This window comes from Petaurus breviceps, unplaced genomic scaffold, assembly GCF_028583685.1.
Source record: "Petaurus breviceps papuanus isolate PSGF00001 unplaced genomic scaffold, PetGlider_PUasm1.0 90822, whole genome shotgun sequence".
Lineage (NCBI taxonomy): Eukaryota > Metazoa > Chordata > Mammalia > Diprotodontia > Petauridae > Petaurus > Petaurus breviceps.
Window position 1 is genome coordinate 12,886,962 of NW_027187351.1, and position 11,653 is coordinate 12,898,614.

At 36.7% G+C, this 11,653-nt stretch overlaps 1 pseudogene; it reads left to right on the plus strand.

Moving 5' to 3' along the window:
* Window positions 1-9,047: 9,047 nt before the first annotated feature.
* Window positions 9,048-9,831, plus strand: LOC138148081 (H/ACA ribonucleoprotein complex subunit 3 pseudogene; annotated as a pseudogene).
* The last annotated feature ends 1,822 nt before the right edge of the window (window positions 9,832-11,653 follow it).

The window sequence follows — 11,653 nt, forward strand, 5'->3', positions numbered from 1 at the left end:
AGGAATGAAGGAAGAAAGAAAGAAAGAAAGAAAGAAAGAAAGAAAGAAAGAAAGAAAGAAAGAAAGAAAGAAAGAAAGAAGAAAGAAAGAAAGAAAGAAAGAAAGAAAGAAAGAAAGAAAGAAAGAAAGAAAGAAAGAAAGAAAGAAAGAAAGAAAGAAAGGATATAATTTTTTTGTCTTTCATTTTTGAAGACAACCAATGGCACTATGAGGATGATGTCTTGACTTGTGTGTGGATTGGATTCAAGTGATATAGAGTTGCACAAATTTATCAACCTCACTCTCTTTCAGAATCATCAAAATCCAGTGTCAAGACAAAAGAAAAAGTACTAAATTTGGAGCTAGTGATCCTGAGTTTCTATCTTGCCTCTATTATTTATGTGGTCTTGCTCAATTCACTTAACCTCTGTGGGTTTCTGGATCTTCAACCATAAAGGGAATCGAATGGATTAGATAACCACTAAAGTCACTTTCCGCTTTCACTCTATGATGCCATGATCTGAGTTATAAAGTTACAAAGGTAGGTGCAAATCTAGGCCAGTAGGCAACAAAGTAGATAGAACAGTGGTGCTGGAGTGAAGAAGACCTGAATTCAAATCCCATTTTAGACATTTGCTAGTTCTAAGATGCAGACAAATCACTTAATCTCTGTTGTGTCTGTTTGCTCAATTCCAATATGTAGATAATAGTACCCACCTCTCGGGACTGTTATGAAGCTCAAATAAGTTTATATTTGTAAAGCAAATAGAGCTCAGTAGGTAGCATCTACGTATAGATATAGACAAGTGTGCTTATTCCTTTCCCTTTCCTTACATTTTTCCTTTTCCCTCCTGTCTCTTAAAATCTCTGATATCCTTTAAAACACAGCTCAGGGACCAACCCCTACCCCCCCCCTTTTTTTTTGCTTTTTTTTTGAGAGGTGGAAAGGTAGGGCAATTGGGGTTAAGTGACTTGCCCAAGGTCACTCAGCTAGTAAGTGTTAAGTGCCTGAGGCCACATTTGAACTCAGGTCCTCCTGAGTCCAGGGTTGGTGCTCTATTCACTGTGCCACCTAGCCACCCCAGGGACCCCTTTATGACACCTTCCCTGTTCCACCCCTTGCTACTTCTCTCCTTGAAATTACCTTGTATATACTTGTACTTATTTATCTGCATTTAAGTTATGCATCCACTCCCCCTCCAAGTGAACATAAGCTCCTTAAAGGCAAGGAATATTTTGTTTTTGTCTTCTTATCTCTACAGCATGGTCTAGTTCCTTGATCAATGAATCTTTTTTTTTTTAACTAAAATGAGATAAATTTTATTTGAGCTGAATTTTGAGCAAGACAATATATTTTTTCCCTACATGGCTCTGTGTGACCACATTTAATATATGATTTTATCTGAAAACCTTAAATAGATACCAAAAGGAAGTCAGAGAAAAGTAAGCTAATGGCTACATAATAATAAAAAAGCTTCTCTTACAATAGAAACAAAGAACAAAAACAATTCCATTTATAAAGCCTGGCCAAATTGCAATGGTCCTAGACAAAAATCTGTAGGATATAAAGGAGGAAGAAGAATTGTTTAGTGTGTAGTAATGGGATGCAATTAAGGAAAAGAAAATGTAGGCTGCATATCAGGAACAATTTCCTAACAGTCTATTAGACTGTACATTAGTTTCCCAGGGGAAGGGGTAGAAACCTCATAGCTTTAGTCATTTAAAGCTAGACTGATTCCCAGAGGGTGTGGCAGCTCAGAAGGAACTGAAAAATGTAGAGTCATGAAAGTCTGTCTGAGTTAATTTTGTTGCACATCAAAACTCTGACTGCTGTATGGGCAAGAGTCTAATGCCATTGTAATTGGCACATTCTATCACATTAAAAACTCCATCTATTTTTATGTGAATAGCTCACCTTTGAATAGCCAATGATGTATTGCCACTAGCAAGTGAATATAGTCAGCATTTACAAAGCTAGCCTTGTATCACTATGGGTTATGGAACACCCACAAAGGTTCCTAATGTAATGCTAACATGGATGAAAAATCCTTGTGATTTTTTAATATGTCAAAATGCTTTGGAAGCCAAAACTTGTTTTTATTCTTAAAGTAAACAGATTCTTACCTGTAATCCTATCACATCTGGAATAGATAGGATATACTTTTTCAGCCTCTTCTGTCATGTATATTAATTTATCATTTCTACTTGTTTCTTTCTCCTCCATCACTCATATATACAAGGTCAAGAAAACAAGCTATATTTCAAATAAGACCCACACAAATGATTGCTACAATCGCTGTGGTATCCATTCAGTATAAGGATACATATATGTCTTCACATTATATGTGTATCACATGCCTATTTGCATTTTTTATATATTTGTTGTAATATAACTATGTAGTTTCATATATGTTTAATTCAATATGTAACTCAACCATGATCTGTTACTCACTCTGTTCAGGCTTCTGTGCTAGACAATAAATATGACATAGTCCCACAACTCAATGAAGTCCCTGGGGTACAGTGAAAAGAGCACTCACTTTAGAGCCAGAGGACCTGGGTTCAAACTTCATTTCTTATACTTAAACCTTTAACAAATTACTTGACATCCTTCAGTATCCATTTTCTCATTTGTAATGGAGGCATTGCATGAGACCGACCACTATGACCAAAAAAGGAAACAATAAATGTTGGAAAGGATGTGGGAAAACTGGCACACTAATGTATTGTTGGTAGAGTTGTGAACTGATCCAACATTATGGAGAACAATTGTGAACTACTGCCCTAAGGGGGGTCACAAAACTCTCCATACACTTTGATCCATTGATATCTGTACTAGGTGTGTACCCCAAAGGGATATTTAAAACAATAAAAGAATCTATTTGCACAAAAAATATTTATAATAGCTCTTTTTGTGATGGCTAAGAATTAGAAATTGAGGGGATGCCCATCAATTGGGGAAGGAATGAACAGGTTGTGGTATATGATTATACTGGGCTATAAGAAATGATGAATAGGATAATTTCATAAAAAGAACTTGACTAGGCTAACATGAACTGATAGAATTAAGTGAGCAGAGTCAAGAGAATGGTGTACACAGTAGTAGCAATACTGCTGTATCAGCAATGCCATATTCACAATGCCTATGGAAATTACAGATATGCTGATATAATTATCCATCACAAAATAAATTAGGCTTGCCATATGGGGGAATAAGCTAGAAAATTTATTAAAATATCAAAAGACTGAGTCCCAAAACCAGAAAGGGAAAGCCATCAGAGTAGTTATGAAATTGGCACAGGTAGATAAAGTAGAAAGCACCCACATTCTCGAGCCTTTAAACAGAACAGGGTACCTCAGGTAAAGGTCCTCCTCTCCCCACTCACAGCAACCACCCAGAGTCCAGGAAGCGTGCTCCCAGCAGCTCCGGCCCCTGGCAGTCCTCAGAAGGAGTCCTTAGCAGAAATTCTGGCTGACTCAAAAAGGGCTTCACGCTGCCGCCGCCACTGCCTCTGCTGCTGCTGCCGCTGCCGTCACTGCCACTGCTAGCCACTGCAGGAACTCTAGTTTGGCTTCCGCTTCCTCTTGTTCCGCCTCTTCCTGCTACGTCAGCAAGCCCAATGGGGCATGGAAGATCTTTAAATCCCATAACCCTTACAACTGCACAATGAACAACTATGAATGTCTTTGCTATTCTCAGCAATAGAATGATCCAAGACAATCCCAAAGGACTTATTATGAAAAATGCTATCTGCCTCCACAGAAAGAACTGAGAGTCTGGATACAGACTGAAGCATACTATTTTCACTTCCTTTTGTTGTTATTTTTCTTCCACAAAATGACTGATATGGAAATGTTTTATATGATTACACATATATAACCTATATTAAATTGCTTAGCATCTGAGGGAGAGGGGAAGGGACATATAGAGAAATAGAATTTGGATCTCAGCCCCCCCAAAATGTTAAAGATTATTTTTATATGTAATTGGGGAAAATAGAATATCATTTTTAAAAATGAAGGGGTTGGACTAGATACTCCCAGAGTACCCTAAACCTAATACTTGCCATGTAGTAAGGACTTCATGAATATTTATTGAATGAGCTGGTTCCAGATCCAGGTCTATAATCTTAATAGCAAAAGGAAAACACATACAAATAATTGTGATATAAAGTGGAATATGTTATGTGCAGAGAAGATATCACAAAGTCACTGAAAAGTCACAAAGTAAAAGAAACTTGAGGAAGGAGAAATCAATTTCAGCTAGGATTATTAGGGAAGGTTTTATGGAAGCTAAGTATCATAACGGATAGCATGTTGTTATTGGAATCGAAAGACCTGAGTTCAAATTCCACTTTCCCACAAAAATTAAGTGGACATGTTATATAACTTCTCTCTGCCTCACTTTCTTCATATGTGAAATGGAGATTATAATTACCTCACTGGGCAATTATGAGAATCTATTGAAAGAGCATATATAAACTGTTTTTTTTAATGGTTCAATGGGGGAGGGGAAATGAGAGAGTGATAATAAATGAGTACAAAAATTTAAAAATAAATAAAATCACATGAGGACTTATTAAAAAAGAATAAATATATATATCAAGTAGATACAAGTGAGGAAATAGTGACTGAGACAGGGGAGGAGAAGCAATGTGCTTGAGCTGCATCTTAGATGAAACCACGAATTCCCAGACCTGAAAGTGAGGAAAGAGAAAAGACTTAAAGTCTTAGAATCTTAAAATTTCTAAATTTATACACTACTGGAATAGTCTTTAAGGACCCAAGGTTACCTTCTGGACATGATAAAGCACTGGAGGAGAGCTTTTGTGGAAATATAACCAACCTACAATTATAATGAAATATTTCTAGCAGAGTTGTTAATTGGATTACAGCATTCATTGTGATGTATACAAAGGTGTGACAACTTCACAGCATAAATTTGATTGACATTCAATATCTACTTGAAGTTTCTATGTAGTACTTTGTGGTCATTTGTATAATTAATATATATGGTATGATTTTACTGAATTTATATAAGTTGATGACTGAGTTCCCCTCTATTCCCCAATAATTCCAGAGATGTAGAGACTGTGTAGTACAGAAGAGAGAGAACTGTTCTTGAAGTTGGGAAAACTTGGTTTCCAGTCCCCACTCTTAAATATACTATGTGATCCTGTGTAGGTCATTTAACAACTCTCTAAGACTATAAGTTTTGGGGACAGTGTTGACCTATGTTAATAGGGAGAGTTCCCTCATCTGAGAGTTTCATGTAACAATGAAATCACAAGTCTAGTTCCTAAGCCTAAACTATATATACACTATAAGTACTATCATAATGTGAAGTTGCTATATGCCAGGCACTGTACTAAGTTCTGGAGATCAAAAGAAAAAGAAAAAGCAGTCACTACCCTCAAGAAACTTACATTCTAATGAGGAGATAAGATGTAAACAAATAGGTATATACAAGATATTTACAAAGTAAAGGGGAGATTTAGGGATCTTTACATATAGAACATATTTTGGTCACATCCATGATTCATAATATTTTTGAATTCTTGATCAGGAAAATATCATCTCTGTTCCTTCTCTTTTCTAGTTATAACATCATTCTTGTGGAAAATGCATTATGCCTTAAGGTAAAGTTTCTGGAAGTCATCATGGTAAAAAACAGAAACTTTCTAAAACCAAAATCAATGATTCATGAATGTTTATAAAGTTAAAATTGCAAATGAGTTTTAAAGGGACAAATTTGATTAACAAAAAAGAAATGGGAGAAACTAGAGTGTAGTAGGAAGCATAAAAGTCATAATTCTTTCCTACAATCTATATCTATAAAATATTTATATATAAGATGTGTTACCCATATTAGTTGTATATCCATGTAGGTCTATATAGATATGGCTCACACATGAATAGATACCTCTAGAGTCTTTTCCACACACCAGTCTCCACCATGGTTATACTCTTACCAGGGAGGAAAACAAAGATCATTGCCAGAGGTGGGTCACAGGTTTTCTCAGAATGTAGGAACCAGAATAAAATTATATATCTCTGTACTCCCACAAAACATTTTCTTTCTCAAATATTTTTGGTCTCAGAATTACTCTAATCTCTTAAAAATTATTAAAGACCCCTGCAAAGAGATTTTATTTTGATTATATCTATCAATATTTACCATATTATAAATGAGAACATCTTAGTATATTATGAAAATAATTTTCACCTTCTGTACCCCTTGAAAGGGTCTGGAGGACATCTCTGAATGTCCCTGGGCTACACTTTGATAACTTATGGTTTAGGAGAAATAATTTTTAGATTTAAACCATGAACTTCATCATCATCTCTTAACTGGGAAAAAGTTTTATGTACTAGACTGGACTCTCTTCCCAACAAATGCCAGTTACACAAAGGCTGCACATAGTGAATAGTAAATAAACCCAATTGTTCAAGCCAATAGCATATAGAAGTCAGAGAAGTTATACAGGTGAAAATTTACCAGATAATACATGAAGTAAATAAACTTTCTTGCAGAGTCTATGATATCTCAGTTCAACCAAAAGAGAGTCCTGGATCTCAGTTATGGGAAAATTCCATGAAATCTCTGCAGTAGTCTGCTGAGAATAGGGACAGGATCAAGGTTTCAGCTACTGTGCATATTTGCTTCTTCCCAGAGTCTTTCTCATACTTTAGGGACCTCTCCCTGAAAAAAAAATCTGGAATTACATGTCTTCTGTCTCAAAGCTGGAAACCAGTAGACAAGGATGTCTACTTTTTCAAGCTCTTGCCAACACCACTCACCACACAGACCTGGAATAATTAATTATCAACAATGAAGATAATCTTAGGCAAATGGCCTTTGGACATGGGGTACATATAATAATTTTAAAAATAATTTTTATAGTTTACAAAATCCTTTCCCTTTTAGCAGCTCACTTGGTTCTCACAAAAATTCTGTGAAGTATTTGGGCAGGTATTACCATCCCTACTCTATAGATAATAGAAATGAGTGTCCAAGAAATCAGGTGATTGCTCAAAAGCACATAGCTTAGGTAGGCCTACTGGCTAATCCACCAATCCTTTGGTGTGCTAATAAATTCCTTTTATTACTTATTTCCCCCCTGATTTTTGCCTCTTTCATCAGGATGAAGATCCAAACATAGAATTTTCTTTTTAACAACCTGGTGAGCCAGTCAGGAGGATTTTTCAATGGTGCCTTCACCCATGACTATTGCTGAGAATGAGCCTACTCCACCCCTGCAACTGGCAGTCATGTCTTTACCTGATCATGGGTCAGAGTAGACTCTTCCTGGCAGTTTGTTAGCCATGAAGTAGCTGGAGAATTTAATTTCCACAAACCCAGGAAGGACATGGACAAATAGGTCCCAGACCCAAACTAATTCTTTCTTATTTGTGCATAAAAAAAGGAACAGATGTACATGGACAAGGGTAGTTGGTAAGTATAGGTCCTTACCCAACATTAAATTACCTAGGAACAGAAAAGTTAAAGGGATGCTAGTATCAATATGTGGTTGGCATAGAATAAACCTCCTGTTATCTCCCTTTTAGGCTGTTAAATCTGTTAAAAGTTAAAATCTGTTAAAAGCTTGGGAAAAGAAAAAAAAAAACCTGATACTTTGACAAGAAATGTCCAGCACAGAGAAGACTCAATAACCAGGACTTATAATGATCAGAAATAAATTTGGCTAGATAATTATAGGACTTTTGATCATTTTTAAATGCACAGTTTAAAATCAAATTTGAAGAATCTAGAGACTAGGAGAAAAGAAAAAGAAAAACAAAAGACAGTGGCACACTTAAGAAATAATTTTTGAAGGAAATTATCAGAGAAGGAACTAAAATTCTTGGTGAGCTCTAAGAAGGAGCAATATAAGCAGTGAGTTTGGCTTGGTGGGGTTCCATTTCAGAACTTCTCTAGTATGTACAGGTTTTTTATTACCTTGGAGAACTTTGAAGGGAAATACTTAAATCCATTTTAAAAAACTGCCATGAGACAAGGACTCACAGGGAGTTTAGGAGGGTAGAATCTCAAAACAGTTCTCCCAAATATTAGTAACTGAGATTTTTTTCTTCTGTTTTCCTTCACAACCCTGGCCAGACTGGAAAGTGCAGAGATAAGAAAAAGACAAGAAAAGAAAGGAAGTCTTTTTCTTAGTTTACAGAACTTTATGGCATTATAAACCAGACACTAAAATTATAACTGAAATATAGTATTTTCTCTGCAAATTTCTGAAATGATGTTTTATTTTTTTAACCGTTAAAACATCTTAGTGAATTTTTTTGAGATTTTCTATTAGGGTTAAGATTGAATGCCAACTGCACCCACCTCTCATCTTTTTCCTAAAGGGTGATAGGTACTTTTCTTTTCATAGAAGTTGATTTCTTCTGTTAGAGAATAAGTAGAAGTAAATCTGGTTTGAAATGATTCAACAGAATGTAACTGTTTTGGTAAAGTAGTAACTAAGTTACCTAAATTGAAATAGATTATGCAACTACAGAAGTAAAAATTAGTAATATAAGGAAATCTGTATAGGAAAGATTCAGTGAAATATTAGTTAAGAATATGATTAAGAAATAAGATGAGATGGTGGAGGAGAGAAGCATTCAGCCAAGCTCTCTCTCCAAACAAACCTAAAATAACATCTCAAATTAAATTCTGGAGTAGCAGAATCACCAAAAAATTAGGTGAAACAATTTTCTAAAGTGCTATCCTCCTCCAGAGAAAGAATTGATGGAGTCTAAGTACAGATTGAAGCATATTTTTTTCACTTTTTCTTGCTTTTTTGCAGCATATTTAATATAGAAATGTGTCTTGCATGATTTCACATGTATAACTGATGTTAGATTTCTTGCCTTCACAGTGTGTAGGGAGGAGTGTGAGGGATGGAGAGAATTCAAAACTCAAAGTTTTAAAAAGAATTATTAAAAATAATAATAATTTTTAAAATTAAGAAAAAATTTCTATCGTAAGACATCTTAGGAGGTCACCATGAAAGGTCTCTCCCACCACATTGATAGCTAGGTGGGCCTGGGGTGCAGGGCAGACAATGCAGTACAGGTCATGCTCTGGAAAGACAACAGTGGGCCTAGGAGGTGGCTGCATTGGCAGCAGTGGCAGCAGCTTCAAAAACTCTCAGTCCACAGATGGTAGGAGTATGGGTGAGGTTAAACAACTGGTAAGAAGGATATTTCAAGGGAAACTTTGCTGGTGCTATGTTCAAGACCTTGTTGCATTGACCATATGCCATTCTGGGTCAGAGTACCAGGGTCAAAAGGACAAATAGCACTTGTGGTCTGGTCATGGTTACAGGATGGAGAGGAATGCTTGTGGTCACTCATAGGGGAATAGGGACCCTGGTTTCAATTCCAAGAAAAAGGGAAGGACTAACAATTATGTCTGCAGGAGAGAGGGGCACCCAGTCATAGTTCCAGGGCCAAAAGAATTGCTAGTGCTGGTGACTACAGGGTAACTAGGCGTATCCAGTTTTCAAAGTGAATTAGCCACAAAGTTTCTACAGTATTACCTCAATGAAAAAGGGGACAGGGTCTACACCCTAAAAGAAAAAACCAAATCCTGCAGGACAACAGACATGTTCAGCTCACCCAGCCAGTTTCTCTCCAGAAGACAAGTACTCAAGACACTGTATAACTATCAAAAAGAGATTCAAGGTTCTCATGACCCAACAAGCACAACTGATCCTATGAATTAACAATCCACCAAACAATGGCAGCCACCAAGGACTCTGACCCAAGAACCTTTTCCTACATCTAGGAGACCTCATTCAAGAAGAGTTCAAATCTTTGACTCTCTTAACCCATTGTTACAACTTTAAAATTACTCCTTTTACATTTGCTTCTTAGAATCCAGTCTCAATTTGCCTGTGTTCTTCTCTGTACTTGGTGGCAATCAACCTAAAATGAAAAAGCCTAATGTTGCCACACCTTTTTAATCAATGTTGTAGTCTATTAAAGCTGAAATGATTTAGGAAAAAAAAAGTAGAATTAACCAAATGGAAAAAAGAGATACAAAAGCTCAGTGGAGAAAACAATCCCTTAAAAAATGTGATTACTGGGGCAGAACCAAGATGGCAGGTGTAGAAGCGGGAAAACTCCATGAGCTCCCCTCATAATCACCTCAAATACCTATAAAATATGACTCTAAACATACTTTAGAGCTACCGAACCCACAAAGTGACAGAGAAAAACAAATCTCCTGCTGAAGGCAACCCAGGCTGACAGGAAGGGTCCATCTCAGCATGCTGGAAGCTGAGCACAGCCACTCATGAGCTTGTGTTTTGGCCTCATGGCATTCCCAACCAGCAGCAGCTGGAAAGGACTTAGAGAGAGTGGTTCACCAGCAGCTGTGTGGTTTCCAGAATTATCAATCCAGAAATGCCAAAGACAAAGTAAAAGGTCAGTGTAGAACTCTGTTGGAACTGAGGAGGACTAGGAGCGTGGTGTAGCCACCACCCTGGCATGAGAAGGCATGAAGCCATGGAGGCTCTGCAGCTGTGCAGTCACTTCCATGTGGCTGCTTTGGAGCTCCTGGCCTGCAGATTGTAGGGGGAACAAGTGGCCACTCAGAGGGTAATCATTCTTGCTTTAAACTGCTCGGATCTGGATTGCTGTCTTGGGTGGAGGTCCTGGAGTGTGTAACCAGTGAGCCAGAGCTTTTGGGGCTGTAGAAAGGGTACCCAACTAATAGCTCCAGCAGCTGAGAAAACATCAGCAATTTGGGACAAAGCTGTCCCTTCTGGAAGCAGAGTTCTACTGTTGCAAAGAACTCAAAAGTCAAGCAATTGAGTGGCAACATGAGCAAGCAAAGGAAGAAAAGCAAGCATAGCAATAAAATCTTAGATTCCTTCTTTGGGGACAAAACATGGAACAGGAGGAAGACAATGAAATCAGAACTCCTACACCAAAAGCTTCCAAGAAAAATATGAATTGGTTATATGCCATGGAGGAGCTCGAGAAGGATTTTGAAAATAAAGTAAGAGAAGTGGAGGAAAAATTGGGAAGAGAAATGAGAATGATGCAAGAAAATCATGAAAAGAAAGTCAACAAACTGACTGAAGAAAATAACATCTTAAAAAATAGACTAACTCAAATGGCAAAATAGGCCCAAAAAGCCAATGAGGAGAAGAATACTTTAAAAAGCCAAATTTGCCAGATGGAAAAAGAATTTCAAAAGTTCACTGAAGAGAATAATTCTTTCAGAATTAGATTGGAGCAAATGGAAGCCGATGACTTTATGATAAATCAAGATACTATTAAACAGATCCAAACAAATGAAAAAAATAGAGGGCAATGTGAAATATCTCATTGGAAAAACCACTGACCTGGAAAATAGATCGAGGAGAGATAATTTAAAAATTATTTAACTACCTGAAAGCCTTGATTAAAAAAAAAGAACCTAGAAATCACTCTTCAAGAAATTCTCAAGGAAAATTGCCCTGATATTTTAGAACCAGAGGGCAAAATAGAAATTAAAAGAATTCACTGATTGCCTTTTAAAAAAGATCCCAAAAAGAAAACTCCTAGGAATATTATAGCCAGGTTCCAGAATTCCCAGATCAAGGAGAAAATATTACAAGCAGCCAAGAAGAAACAATATGAATATTGTAGAAACACAATCAGGATAATACAGGATTTG